The sequence below is a fragment of the Taudactylus pleione genome, unplaced genomic scaffold (genome assembly GCF_031769625.1).
Source record: "Taudactylus pleione unplaced genomic scaffold, aTauple2 ptg000174l, whole genome shotgun sequence".
Classification (NCBI taxonomy): Eukaryota; Metazoa; Chordata; class Amphibia; order Anura; family Myobatrachidae; genus Taudactylus; species Taudactylus pleione.
This window is the reverse complement of record NW_028284576.1, coordinates 6,691,881-6,715,603: the sequence shown is the minus strand read 5'-3', so window position 1 is coordinate 6,715,603 and position 23,723 is coordinate 6,691,881. Positions and strand designations below refer to the sequence as shown.

General features: G+C 36.0%; 8 non-coding genes across 8 annotated transcripts; 4 read left to right on the top strand and 4 right to left on the bottom strand.

Moving 5' to 3' along the window:
- Positions 1 to 3,794: 3,794 nt before the first annotated feature.
- On the bottom strand, positions 3,795 to 3,868 carry TRNAN-GUU (transfer RNA asparagine (anticodon GUU)). Its single transcript has one exon. It is a non-coding gene; the product is annotated as a tRNA-Asn (tRNA).
- A 1,093-nt stretch (positions 3,869 to 4,961) lies between these two features.
- On the top strand, positions 4,962 to 5,034 carry TRNAA-AGC (transfer RNA alanine (anticodon AGC)). The gene has a single exon. It is a non-coding gene; the product is annotated as a tRNA-Ala (tRNA).
- A 4,527-nt stretch (positions 5,035 to 9,561) lies between these two features.
- On the bottom strand, positions 9,562 to 9,635 carry TRNAN-GUU (transfer RNA asparagine (anticodon GUU)). The gene has a single exon. It is a non-coding gene; the product is annotated as a tRNA-Asn (tRNA).
- Positions 9,636 to 10,728: 1,093 nt separating this feature from the next.
- TRNAA-AGC (transfer RNA alanine (anticodon AGC)) lies at positions 10,729 to 10,801 on the top strand. The gene has a single exon. It is a non-coding gene; the product is annotated as a tRNA-Ala (tRNA).
- A 5,826-nt stretch (positions 10,802 to 16,627) lies between these two features.
- TRNAN-GUU (transfer RNA asparagine (anticodon GUU)) lies at positions 16,628 to 16,701 on the bottom strand. The gene has a single exon. It is a non-coding gene; the product is annotated as a tRNA-Asn (tRNA).
- A 1,093-nt stretch (positions 16,702 to 17,794) lies between these two features.
- TRNAA-AGC (transfer RNA alanine (anticodon AGC)) lies at positions 17,795 to 17,867 on the top strand. Its single transcript has one exon. It is a non-coding gene; the product is annotated as a tRNA-Ala (tRNA).
- A 4,527-nt stretch (positions 17,868 to 22,394) lies between these two features.
- Positions 22,395 to 22,468, bottom strand: TRNAN-GUU (transfer RNA asparagine (anticodon GUU)). The gene has a single exon. It is a non-coding gene; the product is annotated as a tRNA-Asn (tRNA).
- Positions 22,469 to 23,561: 1,093 nt separating this feature from the next.
- On the top strand, positions 23,562 to 23,634 carry TRNAA-AGC (transfer RNA alanine (anticodon AGC)). Its single transcript has one exon. It is a non-coding gene; the product is annotated as a tRNA-Ala (tRNA).
- The last annotated feature ends 89 nt before the right edge of the window (positions 23,635 to 23,723 follow it).

Sequence of the window (23,723 nt, the reverse complement as noted above, 5' to 3'; positions counted from 1 at the left end):
TTTCTTATTCTTCTGGCCAAAAGTCACTGTGAATTCTTAGCTTATTCTCTATATCTTCTTAGGACTGATCACATGTTTTCAATTTGTAAAGTTTTTTCTAGTATTATCTAACCTAGCTGGAAAGCCATGGATGTAGAGTTAGTAAAGTCATAGCTGTTAATTTCCATGTAAGTTTGTGTATTGAGGTAAAATGAAGACAAATGCCTGGTAAATTTTGTCAAATACAGATTCCTCCTGCCACAGAATAACAAATACTAAACACGTCCCAGGGTGGGCTTGAACCACCAACTTTTTGGTTAACAGCTGAACGCGCTAACCAATTGCTCCACAGATACATGAGAAAGTGCTTTCTAATGGATATTATCAGTAAGGGAAGATGAACCAGCAGAACTGAACTTAAACTGCTTAAAAGTTTCTAACTTGGATGATTTCTTACAAATGGACACTATAATATGAACTTGTGCAAAGTAAGAAATAACAGGATTATACCCTGTAAATTGAGAATTTTGTCAGGGTGTGAAAATATCTTAGTCATGATGGGGGCGAATCAATCCAGTTATAAAAGGGTTGAAATAGGGGGATTTCAGTTAGTCCAAGGATCCAAGTATATGAGAACTTATTTGCAGTGTTATGAAAAATTCTGGTGATGTATTCACAATGATAGATGTGCCAAATTGTATTTATAATAAAGATAGAGAATGGTGGAACTGAGTTTTTTCAATATAAAGCTATATGGCATTTGGTAGCACTCAAAATATGTGTTATAAATTTGTGGGTATACTTAGGAATATCAGAAATATAATGAGATAAAAGGGAATATGATAGGGAGTTGGGCATTAAAATTCCTATGAGAAGGAAAGTAAGACAATGTATCTCTGTCCACAATGGAAGTAAGTTGGGACAGTGCCACCAGATGTGGGACAGATTCCTCAGCCCCACAAAGTCTCCAACACAACGGTGATAAAGAAGGAAACATTTTATGAAATCATTAAGGTACTAAATACCAACGATAATGGGATTTCACTAAACTTGAGGCTAATGGATGTTTTTGAGATGTTATCTCTAAATGTAATCCAGTCCTCTTGGAGTGAGTGGTGTAAATGACTTTAACATCAAAGGGGAATTAGCTCAAATGGTAGAGCGCTCGCTTAGCATGCGAGAGGTAGTGGGATCGATAGTGGGATTCTCCAGATAAGGTTTTGGAACCAAAATTTGCTGCAATATATCAAGTGAAGAATAACATTGCTGACCAAAATTCTTTACTGTTTTTATTTTCTTCTGATGCCCTAGAGTAATGCTGAGTTACATATAGCTGTCTTGAAAAGTACATGCAAACAATTTGGGGTTGATTCAAAGAGCTGATACACCACATTTCCTGTGAGTATCTGACTATAAGCCACACTTATGATAGCTCCAAACTTGCAGCAATTTGTTGTAGCCCCATAATGCTGCATAAAAAAGTGATATCGGGTGGCTAGGGGTCCAATTTCAACTGCTGTAACTTGTGTTACTACACTGTTGCAAGGTTATCTTACCCCCGTTGTAAATAATTGAATCAACTTCTCAGAATTAACCCAGTGGATTCCAGTATCTGGTATATATTAATACATTTTTCTTATTCTTCTGGCTAAAAGTCAATGTGAATTTTTAGCTTATTCTCTATATCTTCTTAGGACTGATCACTTGTTTTCAATTTGTAAAGTTCTTTCTAGTATTATCTAACACTAGCTGGAAAGCCATGGATGTAGAGTTAGTAAATTCATAGCTGTTAATTTCCTTGTAAGTTTGTGTATTGAGGTGAAATGAAGACAAATGCTTGGTAAATTTTGTCAAATACAGTATCCTCCTGCCACAGAATAACAAATACTAAACACGTCCCAGGGGGGGCTTGAACCACCAACTTTTTGGTTAACAGCTGAACGCGCTAACCAATTGCGCCACAGAGACACGTGAAAGTACTTTCTAATAGATATTATCAGTAAGGGAAGATGAATCAGCAGAACTGAACTTAAACTGCTTAAAAGTTTCTAACTTGCATCATTTCTTACAAATGGACACTATAATATGAACTTGTGCAAAGTAAGATATAACAGGATTATACCCTGTGAATTGAGAATTTTGTCAGGGTGTGAAAATATCTTAGTCATGATGGGGTCGAATCAATCCAGTTATAAAAAGGTTGAAATAGGGGGATTTCAGTTAGTCCAAGGATCCAAGTATATGAGAACTTATTTTCTAACCAATTGCGCCACAGAGACACGTGAAAGTACTTTCTAATAGATATTATCAGTAAGGGAAGATGACCCAGCAGAACTGAACTTAAACTGCTTAAAAGTTTCTAACTTGAATCATTTCTTACAAATGGACACTATAATATGAACTTGTGCAAAGTAAGAAATAACAGGATTATACCCTGTAAATTGAGAATTTTGTCAGGGTGTGAAAATATCTTTGTCATGATGGGGGCGAATCATTCCAGTTATAAAAGGGTTGAAATAGGGGGATTTCAGTTAGTCCAAGGATCCAAGTATATGAGAACTTATTTGCAGTGTTATGAAAAATTCTGGTGATGTATTTACAATGATAGATGTGCCAAATTGTATTTATAATAAAGATAGAGAATGGTGGAATTGAGTTTTTTCAATATAAAGCTATATGGCATTTGGTAGCACTCATAATATGTGTTATAAATTTGTGGGTATACTTAGGAATATCAGAAATATAATGAGATAAAAGGGAATATGATAGGGAATTGGGCATTAAAATTCCTATGAGAAGGAAAGTAAGACAATGTATCTCTGTCCACAATGGAAGTAAGTTGGGAAAGTGCCACCAGATGTGGGACAGTTTCCTCAGCCCCACAAAGTCTCCAACACAATGGTGATAAAAAAGGAAACATTTTATGAAATCATTAAGGTACTAAATACCAACGATAATGGGATTTCACTAAACTTGAGGCTAATGGATGTTTTTGAGATGTTATCTCTAAATGTAATCCAGTCCTCTTGGTGTGAGTGGTGTAAATGATGTTAAAATTAAAGGGGAATTAGCTCAAATGGTAGAGCTCGCTTAGCATGCAAGAGGTAGTGGGATCGATGCCTGCATTCTCCAGCTAAGATTTTGGAACCAAAATTTGCTGCAATATATGAAGTGAAGATTAACATTCCAGACCAAAATTCTTCACTGTTTTTATTTTCTTTTGATGCCCCAGAGGAATGCTGAGTTACATATAGTTGTCTTGAAAATTACATGCAAACAATTTGGGGTTGATTCAAAGAGCTGATACACCACATTTCCTGTGAGTATCTGACTATAAGCCACACTTATGGTAGCTCCAAACTTGCAGCAATTTGTTGTAGCCCCATAATGCTGCATAAAAAAGTGATATCGGGTTGCTAGGGATCCAATTTCAACTGATGTAACTGGTGTTACTATACTGTTGCAAGGTTAACTTACCCCCTTTGTAAATAATTGAATCAACTTCTCAGAATTAAACCAGTGGATCCCAGTATCTGGTATATATTAATACATTTTTCTTATTCTTCTGGCTAAAAGTCACTGTGAATTTTTAGCTTAGTCTCTATATCTTCTTAGGACTGATCACTTGTTTTCAATTTGTAAAGTTTTTTCTAGTATTATCTAACACTAGCTGGAAAGCCATGGATGTAGAGTTAGTAAAGTCATAGCTGTTAATTTCCATGTAAGTTTGTGTATTGAGGTAAAATGAAGACAAATGCCTGGTAAATTTTGTCAAATACAGAATCCTCCTGCCACAGAATAACAAATACCAAACACGTCCCTGGGTGGGCTTGAACCACCAACCTTTCAGTTAACAGCCGAACGCGCAAACCAATTGCGCCACAGAGACACACAAAAGTGCTATCTAATGGATATTTTCAGTAAGGGAAGATGAACCAGCAGAACTGAACTTAAACTGCTTAAACATTTCTAACTTGGATCATTTCTTACAAATGGACACTATAATATGAACTTGTGCAAAGTAAGATATAACAGGATTATACCCTGTGAATTGAGAATTTTGTCAGGGTGTGAAAATATCTTAGTCATGATGGGGGCGAATCAATCCAGTTATAAAAGGGTTGAAATAGGGGGATTTCAGTTAGTCCAAGGATCCAAGTATATGAGATCTTATTTGCTAACCAATTGCACCACAGAGACACGTGAAAGTACTTTCTAATAGATATTATCAGTAAGGGAAGATGACCCAGCAGAACTGAACTTAAACTGCTTAAAAGTTTCTAACTTGGATCATTTCTTACAAATGGACACTATAATATGAACCTGTGCAAAGTAAGAAATAACAGGACTATACCCTGTAAATTGAGAATTTTGTCAGGGTGTGAAAATATCTTAGTCATGATGGGGGCGAATCAATCCAGTTATAAAAGGGTTGAAATAGGGGGATTTTAGTTAGTCCAAGGATCCAAGTATATGAGAACTTATTTGCAGGGTTATGAAAAATTCTGGTGATGTATTCACAATGATAGATGTGCCAAATTGTATTTATAATAAAGATAGAGAATGGTGGAACTGAGTTTTTTCAATATAAAGCTATATGGCATTTGGTAGCACTCATAATATGTGTTATAAATTTGTGGGTATACTTAGGAATATCAGAAATATAATGAGATAAAAGGGAATATGATAGGGAATTGGGCATTAAAATTCCTATGAGAAGGAATGTAAGACAATGTGTCTCTGTCCACAATGGAAGTAAGTTGGGACAGTGCCACCAGATGTGGGACAGTTTCCTCAGCCCCACAAAGTCTCCAACACAATGGTGATAAAGAAGGAAACATTTTATGAAATCATTAAGGTACTAAATACCAACGATAATGGGATTTCACTAAACTTGAGGCTAATGGATGTTTTTGAGATGTTATCTCTAAATGTAATCCAGTCCTCTTGGAGTGAGTGGTGTAAATGGCTTTATCATCAAAGGGGAATTAGCTCAAATGGTAGAGCGCTCGCTTAGCATGCGAGAGGTAGCGGGATCGATGCCCGCATTCTCCAGATAAGGTTTTGGAACCAAAATTTGCTGCAATATATCAAGTGAAGAATAACATTGCTGACCAAAATTTTTCACTGTTTTTATTTTCTTCTGATGCCCTAGAGTAATGCTGAGTTACATATAGCTGTCTTGAAAAGTACATGCAAACAATTTGGGGTTGATTCAAAGAGCTGATACACCACATTTCCTGTGAGTATCTGACTATAAGCCACACTTATGGTAGCTCCAAACTTGCAGCAATTTGTTGTAGCCCCATAATGCTGCATAAAAAAGTGATATCGGGTTGCTAGGGGTCCAATTTCAACTGCTGTAACTTGTGTTACTACACTGTTGCAAGGTTAACTTACCCCCTTTGTAAATAATTGAATCAACTTCTCAGAATTAACCTAGTGGATTCCAGTATCTGGTATATATTAATACATTTTTCTTATTCTTCTGGCTAAAAGTCAATGTGAATTTTTAGCTTATTCTCTATATCTTCTTAGGACTGATCACTTGTTTTCAATTTGTAAAGTTCTTTCTAGTATTATCTAACACTAGCTGGAAAGCCATGGATGTAGAGTTAGTAAAGTCATAGCTGTTAATTTCCATGTAAGTTTGTGTATTGAGGTAAAATGAAGACAAATGCCTGGTAAATTTTGTCAAATACAGTATCCTCCTGCCACAGAATAACAAATACTAAACACGTCCTAGGGTGGGCTTGAACCACCAACTTTTTGGTTAACAGCTGAATGCGCTAACCAATTGCACCACAGAGACACGTGAAAGTACTTTGTAATAGATATTATCAGTAAGGGAAGATGAACCAGCAGAACTGAACTTAAACTGCTTAAAAGTTTCTAACTTGGATCATTTCTTACAAATGGACACTATAATATGAACTTGTGCAAAGTAAGATATAACAGGATTATACCCTGTGAATTGAGAATTTTGTCAGGGTGTGAAAATATCTTAGTCATGATGGGGTCGAATCAATCCAGTTATAAAAGGGTTGAAATAGGGGGATTTCAGTTAGTCCAAGGATCCAAGTATATGAGAACTTATTTGCTAACCAATTGCGCCACAGAGACACGTGAAAGTACTTTCTAATAGATATTATCAGTAAGGGAAGATGACCCAGCAGAACTGAACTTAAACTGCTTAAAAGTTTCTAACTTGGATCATTTCTTACAAATGGACACTATAATATGAACTTGTGCAAAGTAAGAAATAACAGGATTATACCCTGTAAATTGAGAATTTTGTCAGGGTGTGAAAATATCTTTGTCATGATGGGGGCGAATCAATCCAGTTATAAAAGGGTTGAAATAGGGGGATTTCAGTTAGTCCAAGGATCCAAGTATATGAGAACTTATTTGCAGTGTTATGAAAAATTCTGGTGATGTATTTACAATGATAGATGTGCCAAATTGTATTTATAATAAAGATAGAGAATGGTGGAATTGAGTTTTTTCAATATAAAGCTATATGGCATTTGGTAGCACTCATAATATGTGTTATAAATTTGTGGGTATACTTAGGAATATCAGAAATATAATGAGATAAAAGGGAATATGATAGGGAATTGGGCATTAAAATTCCTATGAGAAGGAAAGTAAGACAATGTATCTCTGTCCACAATGGAAGTAAGTTGGGAAAGTGCCACCAGATGTGGGACAGTTTCCTCAGCCCCACAAAGTCTCCAACACAATGGTGATAAAAAAGGAAACATTTTATGAAATCATTAAGGTACTAAATACCAACGATAATGGGATTTCACTAAACTTGAGGCTAATGGATGTTTTTGAGATGTTATCTCTAAATGTAATCCAGTCCTCTTGGTGTGAGTGGTGTAAATGATGTTAAAATTAAAGGGGAATTAGCTCAAATGGTAGAGCTCGCTTAGCATGCAAGAGGTAGTGGGATCGATGCCTGCATTCTCCAGCTAAGATTTTGGAACCAAAATTTGCTGCAATATATGAAGTGAAGAATAACATTCCAGACCAAAATTCGTCACTGTTTTTATTTTCTTTTGATGCCCCAGAGGAATGCTGAGTTACATATAGTTGTCTTGAAAATTACATGCAAACAATTTGGGGTTGATTCAAAGAGCTGATACACCACATTTCCTGTGAGTATCTGACTATAAGCCACACTTATGGTAGCTCCAAACTTGCAGCAATTTGTTGTAGCCCCATAATGCTGCATAAAAAAGTGATATCGGGTTGCTAGGGATCCAATTTCAACTGATGTAACTGGTGTTACTATACTGTTGCAAGGTTAACTTACCCCCTTTGTAAATAATTGAATCAACTTCTCAGAATTAAACCAGTGGATCCCAGTATCTGGTATATATTAATACATTTTTCTTATTCTTCTGGCTAAAAGTCACTGTGAATTTTTAGCTTAGTCTCTATATCTTCTTAGGACTGATCACTTGTTTTCAATTTGTAAAGTTTTTTCTAGTATTATCTAACACTAGCTGGAAAGCCATGGATGTAGAGTTAGTAAAGTCATAGCTGTTAATTTCCATGTAAGTTTGTGTATTGAGGTAAAATGAAGACAAATGCCTGGTAAATTTTGTCAAATACAGAATCCTCCTGCCACAGAATAACAAATACCAAACACATCCCTGGGTGGGCTTGAACCACCAACCTTTCAGTTAACAGCCGAACGCGCAAACCAATTGCGCCACAGAGACACACAAAAGTGCTATCTAATGGATATTTTCAGTAAGGGAAGATGAACCAGCAGAACTGAACTTAAACTGCTTAAACATTTCTAACTTGGATCATTTCTTACAAATGGACACTATAATATGAACTTGTGCAAAGTAAGATATAACAGGATTATACCCTGTGAATTGAGAATTTTGTCAGGGTGTGAAAATATCTTAGTCATGATGGGGGCGAATCAATCCAGTTATAAAAGGGTTGAAATAGGGGGATTTCAGTTAGTCCAAGGATCCAAGTATATGAGATCTTATTTGCTAACCAATTGCACCACAGAGACACGTGAAAGTACTTTCTAATAGATATTATCAGTAAGGGAAGATGACCCAGCAGAACTGAACTTAAACTGCTTAAAAGTTTCTAACTTGGATCATTTCTTACAAATGGACACTATAATATGAACCTGTGCAAAGTAAGAAATAACAGGACTATACCCTGTAAATTGAGAATTTTGTCAGGGTGTGAAAATATCTTAGTCATGATGGGGGCGAATCAATCCAGTTATAAAAGGGTTGAAATAGGGGGATTTCAGTTAGTCCAAGGATCCAAGTATATGAGAACTTATTTGCAGGGTTATGAAAAATTCTGGTGATGTATTCACAATGATAGATGTGCCAAATTGTATTTATAATAAAGATAGAGAATGGTGGAACTGAGTTTTTTCAATATAAAGCTATATGGCATTTGGTAGCACTCATAATATGTGTTATAAATTTGTGGGTATACTTAGGAATATCAGAAATATAATGAGATAAAAGGGAATATGATAGGGAATTGGGCATTAAAATTCCTATGAGAAGGAATGTAAGACAATGTGTCTCTGTCCACAATGGAAGTAAGTTGGGACAGTGCCACCAGATGTGGGACAGTTTCCTCAGCCCCACAAAGTCTCCAACACAATGGTGATAAAGAAGGAAACATTTTATGAAATCATTAAGGTACTAAATACCAACGATAATGGGATTTCACTAAACTTGAGGCTAATGGATGTTTTTGAGATGTTATCTCTAAATGTAATCCAGTCCTCTTGGAGTGAGTGGTGTAAATGGCTTTAACATCAAAGGGGAATTAGCTCAAATGCTAGAGCGCTTGCTTAGCATGCGAGAGGTAGCGGGATCGATGCACGCATTCTCCAGATAAGGTTTTGGTACCAAAATTTGCTGCAATATATCAAGTGAAGAATAACATTCCTGACCAAAATTCTTCACTGTTTTTATTTTCTTTTGATGCCCCAGAGGAATGCTGAGTTACATACAGTTGTCTTGAAAATTACATGCAAACAATTTGGGGTTGATTCAAAGAGCTGATACACCACATTTCCTGTGAGTATCTGACTATAAGCCACACTTATGGTAGCTCCAAACTTGCAGTAATTTGTTGTAGCCCCATAATGCTGCATAAAAAAGTGATATCAGGTTGCTAGGGGTCCAATTTCAACTGCTGTAACTTGTGATACTACACTGTTGCAAGGTTAACTTACCCCCGTTGTAAATAATTGAATCAACTTCTCAGAATTAACCCAGTGGATCCCAGTATCTGGTATATATTAATACATTTTTCTTATTCTTCTGGCTAAAAGTCAATGTGAATTTTTAGCTTATTCTCTATATCTTCTTAGGACTGATCACTTGTTTTCAATTTGTAAAGTTTTTTCTAGTATTATCTAACACTAGCTGGAAAGCCATGGATGTAGAGTTAGTAAAGTCATAGCTGTTAATTTCCATGTAAGTTTGTGTATTGAGGTAAAATGAAGACAAATGCCTGGTAAATTTTGTCAAATACAGAATCCTCCTGCCACAGAATAACAAATACCAAACACGTCCCTGGGTGGGCTTGAACCACCAACCTTTCAGTTAACAGCCGAACGCGCAAACCAATTGCGCCACAGAGACACACGAAAGTGCTATCTAATGGATATTTTCAGTAAGGGAAGATGAACCAGCAGAACTGAACTTAAACTGCTTAAACATTTCTAACTTGGATCATTTCTTACAAATGGACACTATAATATGAACTTGTGCAAAGTAAGATATAACAGGATTATACCCTGTGAATTGAGAATTTTGTCAGGGTGTGAAAATATCTTAGTCATGATGGGGTCGAATCAATCCAGTTATAAAAGGGTTGAAATAGGGGGATTTCAGTTAGTCCAAGGATCCAAGTATATGAGAACTTATTTGCTAACCAATTGCGCCACAGAGACACGTGAAAGTACTTTCTAATAGATATTATCAGTAAGGGAAGATGACCCAGCAGAACTGAACTTAAACTGCTTAAAAGTTTCTAACTTGGATCATTTCTTACAAATGGACACTATAATATGAACTTGTGCAAAGTAAGAAATAACAGGATTATACCCTGTAAATTGAGAATTTTGTCAGGGTGTGAAAATATCTTAGTCATGATGGGGGTGAATCAATCCAGTTATAAAAGGGTTGAAATAGGGGGATTTCAGTTAGTCCAAGGATCCAAGTATATGAGAACTTATTTGCAGTGTTATGAAAAATTCTGGTGATGTATTCACAATGATAGATGTGCCAAATTGTATTTATAATAAAGATAGAGAATGGTGGAACTGAGTTTTTTCAATATAAAGCTTTATGGCATTTGGTAGCACTCATAATATGTGTTATAAATTTGTGGGTATACTTAGGAATATCAGAAATATAATGAGATAAAAGGGAATATGATATGGAGTTGGGCATTAAAATTCCTATGAGAAGGAAAGTAAGACAATGTATCTCTGTCCACAATGGAAGTAAGTTGGGACAGTGCCACCAGATGTGGGCCAGTTTCCTCAGCCCCACAAAGTCTCCAACACAATGGTGATAAAGAAGGAAACATTTTATGAAATCATTAAGGTACTAAATACCAACGATAATGGGATTTCACTAAACTTGAGGCTAATGGATGTTTTTGAGATGTTATCTCTAAATGTAATCCAGTCCTCTTGGTGTGAGTGGTGTAAATGGGTTTAGAATCAAAGGGGAATTAGCTCAAATGGTAGAGCGCTCGCTTAGCATGCGAGAGGTAGCGGGATCGATGCCCGCATTCTCCAGATAAGATTTTGGAACCAAAATTTGCTGCAATATATCAAGTGAAGATTAACATTGCTGACCAAAATTCTTCACTGTTTGTATTTTCTTCTGATGCCCTAGAGTAATTCTGAGTTACATATAGCTGTCTTGAAAAGTACATGCAAACAATTTGGGGTTGATTCAAAGAGCTGATGCACCACATTTCCTGTGAGTAACTGACTAAAAGCCACACTTATGGTAGCTCCAAACTTGCAGCAATTTGTTGTAGCCCCATAATGCTGCATAAAAAAGTGATATCGGGTTGCTAGGGGTCCAATTTCAACTGATGTAACTGGTGTTACTATACTGTTGCAAGGTTAACTTACCCCCTTTGTAAATAATTGAATCAACTTCTCAGAATTAACCCAGTGGATCCAGTATCTGGTATATATTAATAAATTTTTCTTATTCTTCTGGCTAAAAGTCACTGTGAATTTTTAGCTTAGTCTCTATATCTTCTTAGGACTGATCACTTGTTTTCAATTTGTAAAGTTTTTTCTAGTATTATCTAACACTAGCTGGAAAGCCATGGATGTAGAGTTAGTAAAGTCATAGCTGTTAATTTCCATGTAAGTTTGTGTATTGAGGTAAAATGAAGACAAATGCCTGGTAAATTTTGTCAAATACAGAATCCTCCTGCCGCAGAATAACAAACACTAAACACATTCCTGGGTGGGCTTGAACCACCAACCTTTCAGTTAACAGCCCAACGCGCTAACCAATTGCGCCACAGAGACACACGTAAGTGCTATCTAATGGATATTATCAGTAAGGGAAGATGAACTAGCAGAACTGAACTTAAACTCCTTAAACATTTCTAACTTGGATCATTTCTTACAAATGGACACTATAATATGAACTTGTGCAAAGTAAGATATAACAGGATTATACCCTGTGAATTGAGAATTTTGTCAGGGTGTGAAAATATCTTAGTCATGATGGGGGCGAATCAATCCAGTTATAAAAGGGTTGAAATAGGGGGATTTCAGTTAGTCCAAGGATCCAAGTATATGAGAACTTATTTGCAGTGTTATGAAAAATTCTGGTGATGTATTCACAATGATAGATGTGCCAAATTGTATTTATAATAAAGATAGAGAATGGTGGAACTGAGTTTTTTCAATATAAAGCTATATAGCATTTGGTAGCACTCAAAATATATGTTATAAATTTATCGGTATACTAAGGAATATTAGAAAAATAATGAGATAAAAGGGAATATTACAGGGAGTTGGGCATTAAAATTCCTAAGAGAAGGAAAGTAAGACAATGTATCTCTGTCCACAATGGAAGTAAGTTGGGACAGTGCCACCAGATGTGGGACAGATTCCTCAGCACCACACAGTCTCCAACACAACGGTGATAAAGAAGGAAACATTTTATGAAATCATTAAGGTACTAAATACCAACGATAATGGGATTTCACTAAACTTGAGGCTAATGGATGTTTTTGAGATGTTATCTCTAAATGTAATCCAGTCCTCTTGGTGTGAGTGGTGTAAATGATGTTAAAATCAAAGGGGAATTAGCTCAAATGGTAGAGAGCTTGCTTAGCATGCAAGAGGTAGTGGGATCGATGCCTGCATTCTCCAGTTAAGATTTTGGAACCAAAATTTGCTGCAATATATCAAGTGAAGAATAACATTCCTGACCAAAATTCTTCACTGTTTTTATTTTCTTTTGATGCCCCAGAGGAATGCTGAGTTACATATAGTTGTCTTGAAAATTACATGCAAACAATTTGGGGTTGATTCAAAGAGCTGATACACCACATTTCCTGTGAGTATCTGACTATAAGCCACACTTATGGTAGCTCCAAACTTGCAGCAATTTCTTGTAGCCCCATAATGCTCCATAAAAAAGTGATATCGGGTTGCTAGGGGTCCAATTTCAACTGATGTAACTGGTGTTACTATACTGTTGCAAGGTTAACTTACCCCCTTTGTAAATAATTGAATCAACTTCTCAGAATTAACCCAGTGGATCCCAGTATCTGGTATATATTAATACATTTTTCTTATTCTTCTGGCCAAAAGTCACTGTGAATTCTTAGCTTATTCTCTATATCTTCTTAGGACTGATCACATGTTTTCAATTTGTAAAGTTTTTTCTAGTATTATCTAACCTAGCTGGAAAGCCATGGATGTAGAGTTAGTAAAGTCATAGCTGTTAATTTCCATGTAAGTTTGTGTATTGAGGTAAAATGAAGACAAATGCCTGGTAAATTTTGTCAAATACAGATTCCTCCTGCCACAGAATAACAAATACTAAACACGTCCCAGGGTGGGCTTGAACCACCAACTTTTTGGTTAACAGCTGAACGCGCTAACCAATTGCTCCACAGATACATGAGAAAGTGCTTTCTAATGGATATTATCAGTAAGGGAAGATGAACCAGCAGAACTGAACTTAAACTGCTTAAAAGTTTCTAACTTGGATGATTTCTTACAAATGGACACTATAATATGAACTTGTGCAAAGTAAGAAATAACAGGATTATACCCTGTAAATTGAGAATTTTGTCAGGGTGTGAAAATATCTTAGTCATGATGGGGGCGAATCAATCCAGTTATAAAAGGGTTGAAATAGGGGGATTTCAGTTAGTCCAAGGATCCAAGTATATGAGAACTTATTTGCAGTGTTATGAAAAATTCTGGTGATGTATTCACAATGATAGATGTGCCAAATTGTATTTATAATAAAGATAGAGAATGGTGGAACTGAGTTTTTTCAATATAAAGCTATATGGCATTTGGTAGCACTCAAAATATGTGTTATAAATTTGTGGGTATACTTAGGAATATCAGAAATATAATGAGATAAAAGGGAATATGATAGGGAGTTGGGCATTAAAATTCCTATGAGAAGGAAAGTAAGACAATGTATCTCTGTCCACAATGGAAGTAAGTTGGGACAGTGCCACCAGATGTGGGACAGATTCCTCAGCCCCACAAAGTCTCCAACACAACGGTGATAAAGAAGGAAACATTTTATGAAATCATTAAGGTACTAAATACCAACGATAATGGGATTTCACTAAACTTGAGGCTAATGGATGTTTTTGAGATGTTATCTCTAAATGTAATCCAGTCCTCTTGGAGTGAGTGGTGTAAATGACTTTAACATCAAAGGGGAATTAGCTCAAATGGTAGAGCGCTCGCTTAGCATGCGAGAGGTAGTGGGATCGATAGTGGGATTCTCCAGATAAGGTTTTGGAACCAAAATTTGCTGCAATATATCAAGTGAAGAATAACATTGCTGACCAAAATTCTTTACTGTTTTTATTTTCTTCTGATGCCCTAGAGTAATGCTGAGTTACATATAGCTGTCTTGAAAAGTACATGCAAACAATTTGGGGTTGATTCAAAGAGCTGATACACCACATTTCCTGTGAGTATCTGACTATAAGCCACACTTATGATAGCTCCAAACTTGCAGCAATTTGTTGTAGCCCCATAATGCTGCATAAAAAAGTGATATCGGGTGGCTAGGGGTCCAATTTCAACTGCTGTAACTTGTGTTACTACACTGTTGCAAGGTTATCTTACCCCCGTTGTAAATAATTGAATCAACTTCTCAGAATTAACCCAGTGGATTCCAGTATCTGGTATATATTAATACATTTTTCTTATTCTTCTGGCTAAAAGTCAATGTGAATTTTTAGCTTATTCTCTATATCTTCTTAGGACTGATCACTTGTTTTCAATTTGTAAAGTTCTTTCTAGTATTATCTAACACTAGCTGGAAAGCCATGGATGTAGAGTTAGTAAATTCATAGCTGTTAATTTCCTTGTAAGTTTGTGTATTGAGGTGAAATGAAGACAAATGCTTGGTAAATTTTGTCAAATACAGTATCCTCCTGCCACAGAATAACAAATACTAAACACGTCCCAGGGGGGGCTTGAACCACCAACTTTTTGGTTAACAGCTGAACGCGCTAACCAATTGCGCCACAGAGACACGTGAAAGTACTTTCTAATAGATATTATCAGTAAGGGAAGATGAATCAGCAGAACTGAACTTAAACTGCTTAAAAGTTTCTAACTTGCATCATTTCTTACAAATGGACACTATAATATGAACTTGTGCAAAGTAAGATATAACAGGATTATACCCTGTGAATTGAGAATTTTGTCAGGGTGTGAAAATATCTTAGTCATGATGGGGTCGAATCAATCCAGTTATAAAAAGGTTGAAATAGGGGGATTTCAGTTAGTCCAAGGATCCAAGTATATGAGAACTTATTTTCTAACCAATTGCGCCACAGAGACACGTGAAAGTACTTTCTAATAGATATTATCAGTAAGGGAAGATGACCCAGCAGAACTGAACTTAAACTGCTTAAAAGTTTCTAACTTGAATCATTTCTTACAAATGGACACTATAATATGAACTTGTGCAAAGTAAGAAATAACAGGATTATACCCTGTAAATTGAGAATTTTGTCAGGGTGTGAAAATATCTTTGTCATGATGGGGGCGAATCATTCCAGTTATAAAAGGGTTGAAATAGGGGGATTTCAGTTAGTCCAAGGATCCAAGTATATGAGAACTTATTTGCAGTGTTATGAAAAATTCTGGTGATGTATTTACAATGATAGATGTGCCAAATTGTATTTATAATAAAGATAGAGAATGGTGGAATTGAGTTTTTTCAATATAAAGCTATATGGCATTTGGTAGCACTCATAATATGTGTTATAAATTTGTGGGTATACTTAGGAATATCAGAAATATAATGAGATAAAAGGGAATATGATAGGGAATTGGGCATTAAAATTCCTATGAGAAGGAAAGTAAGACAATGTATCTCTGTCCACAATGGAAGTAAGTTGGGAAAGTGCCACCAGATGTGGGACAGTTTCCTCAGCCCCACAAAGTCTCCAACACAATGGTGATAAAAAAGGAAACATTTTATGAAATCATTAAGGTACTAAATACCAACGATAATGGGATTTCACTAAACTTGAGGCTAATGGATGTTTTTGAGATGTTATCTCTAAATGTAATCCAGTCCTCTTGGTGTGAGTGGTGTAAATGATGTTAAAATTAAAGGGGAATTAGCTCAAATGGTAGAGCTCGCTTAGCATGCAAGAGGTAGTGGGATCGATGCCTGCATTCTCCAGCTAAGATTTTGGAACCAAAATTTGCTGCAATATATGAAGTGAAGATTAACATTCCAGACCAAAATTCTTCACTGTTTTTATTTTCTTTTGATGCCCCAGAGGAATGCTGAGTTACATATAGTTGTCTTGAAAATTACATGCAAACAATTTGGGGTTGATTCAAAGAGCTGATACACCACATTTCCTGTGAGTATCTGACTATAAGCCACACTTATGGTAGCTCCAAACTTGCAGCAATTTGTTGTAGCCCCATAATGCTGCATAAAAAAGTGATATCGGGTTGCTAGGGATCCAATTTCAACTGATGTAACTGGTGTTACTATACTGTTGCAAGGTTAACTTACCCCCTTTGTAAATAATTGAATCAACTTCTCAGAATTAAACCAGTGGATCCCAGTATCTGGTATATATTAATACATTTTTCTTATTCTTCTGGCTAAAAGTCACTGTGAATTTTTAGCTTAGTCTCTATATCTTCTTAGGACTGATCACTTGTTTTCAATTTGTAAAGTTTTTTCTAGTATTATCTAACACTAGCTGGAAAGCCATGGATGTAGAGTTAGTAAAGTCATAGCTGTTAATTTCCATGTAAGTTTGTGTATTGAGGTAAAATGAAGACAAATGCCTGGTAAATTTTGTCAAATACAGAATCCTCCTGCCACAGAATAACAAATACCAAACACGTCCCTGGGTGGGCTTGAACCACCAACCTTTCAGTTAACAGCCGAACGCGCAAACCAATTGCGCCACAGAGACACACAAAAGTGCTATCTAATGGATATTTTCAGTAAGGGAAGATGAACCAGCAGAACTGAACTTAAACTGCTTAAACATTTCTAACTTGGATCATTTCTTACAAATGGACACTATAATATGAACTTGTGCAAAGTAAGATATAACAGGATTATACCCTGTGAATTGAGAATTTTGTCAGGGTGTGAAAATATCTTAGTCATGATGGGGGCGAATCAATCCAGTTATAAAAGGGTTGAAATAGGGGGATTTCAGTTAGTCCAAGGATCCAAGTATATGAGATCTTATTTGCTAACCAATTGCACCACAGAGACACGTGAAAGTACTTTCTAATAGATATTATCAGTAAGGGAAGATGACCCAGCAGAACTGAACTTAAACTGCTTAAAAGTTTCTAACTTGGATCATTTCTTACAAATGGACACTATAATATGAACCTGTGCAAAGTAAGAAATAACAGGACTATACCCTGTAAATTGAGAATTTTGTCAGGGTGTGAAAATATCTTAGTCATGATGGGGGCGAATCAATCCAGTTATAAAAGGGTTGAAATAGGGGGATTTTAGTTAGTCCAAGGATCCAAGTATATGAGAACTTATTTGCAGGGTTATGAAAAATTCTGGTGATGTATTCACAATGATAGATGTGCCAAATTGTATTTATAATAAAGATAGAGAATGGTGGAACTGAGTTTTTTCAATATAAAGCTATATGGCATTTGGTAGCACTCATAATATGTGTTATAAATTTGTGGGTATACTTAGGAATATCAGAAATATAATGAGATAAAAGGGAATATGATAGGGAATTGGGCATTAAAATTCCTATGAGAAGGAATGTAAGACAATGTGTCTCTGTCCACAATGGAAGTAAGTTGGGACAGTGCCACCAGATGTGGGACAGTTTCCTCAGCCCCACAAAGTCTCCAACACAATGGTGATAAAGAAGGAAACATTTTATGAAATCATTAAGGTACTAAATACCAACGATAATGGGATTTCACTAAACTTGAGGCTAATGGATGTTTTTGAGATGTTATCTCTAAATGTAATCCAGTCCTCTTGGAGTGAGTGGTGTAAATGGCTTTATCATCAAAGGGGAATTAGCTCAAATGGTAGAGCGCTCGCTTAGCATGCGAGAGGTAGCGGGATCGATGCCCGCATTCTCCAGATAAGGTTTTGGAACCAAAATTTGCTGCAATATATCAAGTGAAGAATAACATTGCTGACCAAAATTTTTCACTGTTTTTATTTTCTTCTGATGCCCTAGAGTAATGCTGAGTTACATATAGCTGTCTTGAAAAGTACATGCAAACAATTTGGGGTTGATTCAAAGAGCTGATACACCACATTTCCTGTGAGTATCTGACTATAAGCCACACTTATGGTAGCTCCAAACTTGCAGCAATTTGTTGTAGCCCCATAATGCTGCATAAAAAAGTGATATCGGGTTGCTAGGGGTCCAATTTCAACTGCTGTAACTTGTGTTACTACACTGTTGCAAGGTTAACTTACCCCCTTTGTAAATAATTGAATCAACTTCTCAGAATTAACCTAGTGGATTCCAGTATCTGGTATATATTAATACATTTTTCTTATTCTTCTGGCTAAAAGTCAATGTGAATTTTTAGCTTATTCTCTATATCTTCTTAGGACTGATCACTTGTTTTCAATTTGTAAAGTTCTTTCTAGTATTATCTAACACTAGCTGGAAAGCCATGGATGTAGAGTTAGTAAAGTCATAGCTGTTAATTTCCATGTAAGTTTGTGTATTGAGGTAAAATGAAGACAAATGCCTGGTAAATTTTGTCAAATACAGTATCCTCCTGCCACAGAATAACAAATACTAAACACGTCCTAGGGTGGGCTTGAACCACCAACTTTTTGGTTAACAGCTGAATGCGCTAACCAATTGCACCACAGAGACACGTGAAAGTACTTTGTAATAGATATTATCAGTAAGGGAAGATGAACCAGCAGAACTGAACTTAAACTGCTTAAAAGTTTCTAACTTGGATCATTTCTTACAAATGGACACTATAATATGAACTTGTGCAAAGTAAGATATAACAGGATTATACCCTGTGAATTGAGAATTTTGTCAGGGTGTGAAAATATCTTAGTCATGATGGGGTCGAATCAATCCAGTTATAAAAGGGTTGAAATAGGGGGATTTCAGTTAGTCCAAGGATCCAAGTATATGAGAACTTATTTGCTAACCAATTGCGCCACAGAGACACGTGAAAGTACTTTCTAATAGATATTATCAGTAAGGGAAGATGACCCAGCAGAACTGAACTTAAACTGCTTAAAAGTTTCTAACTTGGATCATTTCTTACAAATGGACACTATAATATGAACTTGTGCAAAGTAAGAAATAACAGGATTATACCCTGTAAATTGAGAATTTTGTCAGGGTGTGAAAATATCTTTGTCATGATGGGGGCGAATCAATCCAGTTATAAAAGGGTTGAAATAGGGGGATTTCAGTTAGTCCAAGGATCCAAGTATATGAGAACTTATTTGCAGTGTTATGAAAAATTCTGGTGATGTATTTACAATGATAGATGTGCCAAATTGTATTTATAATAAAGATAGAGAATGGTGGAATTGAGTTTTTTCAATATAAAGCTATATGGCATTTGGTAGCACTCATAATATGTGTTATAAATTTGTGGGTATACTTAGGAATATCAGAAATATAATGAGATAAAAGGGAATATGATAGGGAATTGGGCATTAAAATTCCTATGAGAAGGAAAGTAAGACAATGTATCTCTGTCCACAATGGAAGTAAGTTGGGAAAGTGCCACCAGATGTGGGACAGTTTCCTCAGCCCCACAAAGTCTCCAACACAATGGTGATAAAAAAGGAAACATTTTATGAAATCATTAAGGTACTAAATACCAACGATAATGGGATTTCACTAAACTTGAGGCTAATGGATGTTTTTGAGATGTTATCTCTAAATGTAATCCAGTCCTCTTGGTGTGAGTGGTGTAAATGATGTTAAAATTAAAGGGGAATTAGCTCAAATGGTAGAGCTCGCTTAGCATGCAAGAGGTAGTGGGATCGATGCCTGCATTCTCCAGCTAAGATTTTGGAACCAAAATTTGCTGCAATATATGAAGTGAAGAATAACATTCCAGACCAAAATTCGTCACTGTTTTTATTTTCTTTTGATGCCCCAGAGGAATGCTGAGTTACATATAGTTGTCTTGAAAATTACATGCAAACAATTTGGGGTTGATTCAAAGAGCTGATACACCACATTTCCTGTGAGTATCTGACTATAAGCCACACTTATGGTAGCTCCAAACTTGCAGCAATTTGTTGTAGCCCCATAATGCTGCATAAAAAAGTGATATCGGGTTGCTAGGGATCCAATTTCAACTGATGTAACTGGTGTTACTATACTGTTGCAAGGTTAACTTACCCCCTTTGTAAATAATTGAATCAACTTCTCAGAATTAAACCAGTGGATCCCAGTATCTGGTATATATTAATACATTTTTCTTATTCTTCTGGCTAAAAGTCACTGTGAATTTTTAGCTTAGTCTCTATATCTTCTTAGGACTGATCACTTGTTTTCAATTTGTAAAGTTTTTTCTAGTATTATCTAACACTAGCTGGAAAGCCATGGATGTAGAGTTAGTAAAGTCATAGCTGTTAATTTCCATGTAAGTTTGTGTATTGAGGTAAAATGAAGACAAATGCCTGGTAAATTTTGTCAAATACAGAATCCTCCTGCCACAGAATAACAAATACCAAACACATCCCTGGGTGGGCTTGAACCACCAACCTTTCAGTTAACAGCCGAACGCGCAAACCAATTGCGCCACAGAGACACACAAAAGTGCTATCTAATGGATATTTTCAGTAAGGGAAGATGAACCAGCAGAACTGAACTTAAACTGCTTAAACATTTCTAACTTGGATCATTTCTTACAAATGGACACTATAATATGAACTTGTGCAAAGTAAGATATAACAGGATTATACCCTGTGAATTGAGAATTTTGTCAGGGTGTGAAAATATCTTAGTCATGATGGGGGCGAATCAATCCAGTTATAAAAGGGTTGAAATAGGGGGATTTCAGTTAGTCCAAGGATCCAAGTATATGAGATCTTATTTGCTAACCAATTGCACCACAGAGACACGTGAAAGTACTTTCTAATAGATATTATCAGTAAGGGAAGATGACCCAGCAGAACTGAACTTAAACTGCTTAAAAGTTTCTAACTTGGATCATTTCTTACAAATGGACACTATAATATGAACCTGTGCAAAGTAAGAAATAACAGGACTATACCCTGTAAATTGAGAATTTTGTCAGGGTGTGAAAATATCTTAGTCATGATGGGGGCGAATCAATCCAGTTATAAAAGGGTTGAAATAGGGGGATTTCAGTTAGTCCAAGGATCCAAGTATATGAGAACTTATTTGCAGGGTTATGAAAAATTCTGGTGATGTATTCACAATGATAGATGTGCCAAATTGTATTTATAATAAAGATAGAGAATGGTGGAACTGAGTTTTTTCAATATAAAGCTATATGGCATTTGGTAGCACTCATAATATGTGTTATAAATTTGTGGGTATACTTAGGAATATCAGAAATATAATGAGATAAAAGGGAATATGATAGGGAATTGGGCATTAAAATTCCTATGAGAAGGAATGTAAGACAATGTGTCTCTGTCCACAATGGAAGTAAGTTGGGACAGTGCCACCAGATGTGGGACAGTTTCCTCAGCCCCACAAAGTCTCCAACACAATGGTGATAAAGAAGGAAACATTTTATGAAATCATTAAGGTACTAAATACCAACGATAATGGGATTTCACTAAACTTGAGGCTAATGGATGTTTTTGAGATGTTATCTCTAAATGTAATCCAGTCCTCTTGGAGTGAGTGGTGTAAATGGCTTTAACATCAAAGGGGAATTAGCTCAAATGCTAGAGCGCTTGCTTAGCATGCGAGAGGTAGCGGGATCGATGCACGCATTCTCCAGATAAGGTTTTGGTACCAAAATTTGCTGCAATATATCAAGTGAAGAATAACATTCCTGACCAAAATTCTTCACTGTTTTTATTTTCTTTTGATGCCCCAGAGGAATGCTGAGTTACATACAGTTGTCTTGAAAATTACATGCAAACAATTTGGGGTTGATTCAAAGAGCTGATACACCACATTTCCTGTGAGTATCTGACTATAAGCCACACTTATGGTAGCTCCAAACTTGCAGTAATTTGTTGTAGCCCCATAATGCTGCATAAAAAAGTGATATCAGGTTGCTAGGGGTCCAATTTCAACTGCTGTAACTTGTGATACTACACTGTTGCAAGGTTAACTTACCCCCGTTGTAAATAATTGAATCAACTTCTCAGAATTAACCCAGTGGATCCCAGTATCTGGTATATATTAATACATTTTTCTTATTCTTCTGGCTAAAAGTCAATGTGAATTTTTAGCTTATTCTCTATATCTTCTTAGGACTGATCACTTGTTTTCAATTTGTAAAGTTTTTTCTAGTATTATCTAACACTAGCTGGAAAGCCATGGATGTAGAGTTAGTAAAGTCATAGCTGTTAATTTCCATGTAAGTTTGTGTATTGAGGTAAAATGAAGACAAATGCCTGGTAAATTTTGTCAAATACAGAATCCTCCTGCCACAGAATAACAAATACCAAACACGTCCCTGGGTGGGCTTGAACCACCAACCTTTCAGTTAACAGCCGAACGCGCAAACCAATTGCGCCACAGAGACACACGAAAGTGCTATCTAATGGATATTTTCAGTAAGGGAAGATGAACCAGCAGAACTGAACTTAAACTGCTTAAACATTTCTAACTTGGATCATTTCTTACAAATGGACACTATAATATGAACTTGTGCAAAGTAAGATATAACAGGATTATACCCTGTGAATTGAGAATTTTGTCAGGGTGTGAAAATATCTTAGTCATGATGGGGGCGAATCAATCCAGTTATAAAAGGGTTGAAATAGGGGGATTTCAGTTAGTCCAAGGATCCAAGTATATGAGATCTTATTTGCTAACCAATTGCACCACAGAGACACGTGAAAGTACTTTCTAATAGATATTATCAGTAAGGGAAGATGACCCAGCAGAACTGAACTTAAACTGCTTAAAAGTTTCTAACTTGGATCATTTCTTACAAATGGACACTATAATATGAACCTGTGCAAAGTAAGAAATAACAGGATTATACCCTGTAAATTGAGAATTTTGTCAGGGTGTGAAAATATCTTAGTCATGATGGGGGCGAATCAATCCAGTTATAAAAGGGTTGAAATAGGGGGATTTCAGTTAGTCCAACGATCCAAGTATATGAGAACTTATTTGCAGGGTTATGAAAAATTCTGGTGATGTATTCACAATGATAGATGTGCCAAATTGTATTTATAATAAAGATAGAGAATGGTGGAACTGAGTTTTTTCAATATAAAGCTATATGGCATTTGGTAGCACTCATAATATGTGTTATAAATTTGTGGGTATACTTAGGAATATCAGAAATATAATGAGATAAAAGGGAATATGATAGGGAATTGGGCATTAAAATTCCTATGAGAAGGAATGTAAGACAATGTGTCTCTGTCCACAATGGAAGTAAGTTGGGACAGTGCCACCAGATGTGGGACAGTTTCCTCAGCCCCACAAAGTCTCCAACACAATGGTGATAAAGAAGGAAACATTTTATGAAATCATTAAGGTACTAAATACCAACGATAATGGGATTTCACTAAACTTGAGGCTAATGGATGTTTTTGAGATGTTATCTCTAAATGTAATCCAGTCCTCTTGGAGTGAGTGGTGTAAATGGCTTTAACATCAAAGGGGAATTAGCTCAAATGGTAGAGCGCTCGCTTAGCATGCGAGAGGTAGTGGGATCGATGCCCGCATTCTCCAGATAAGGTTTTGGAACCAAAATTTGCTGCAATATATCAAGTGAAGAATAACATTGCTGACCAAAATTCTTTACTGTTTTTATTTTCTTC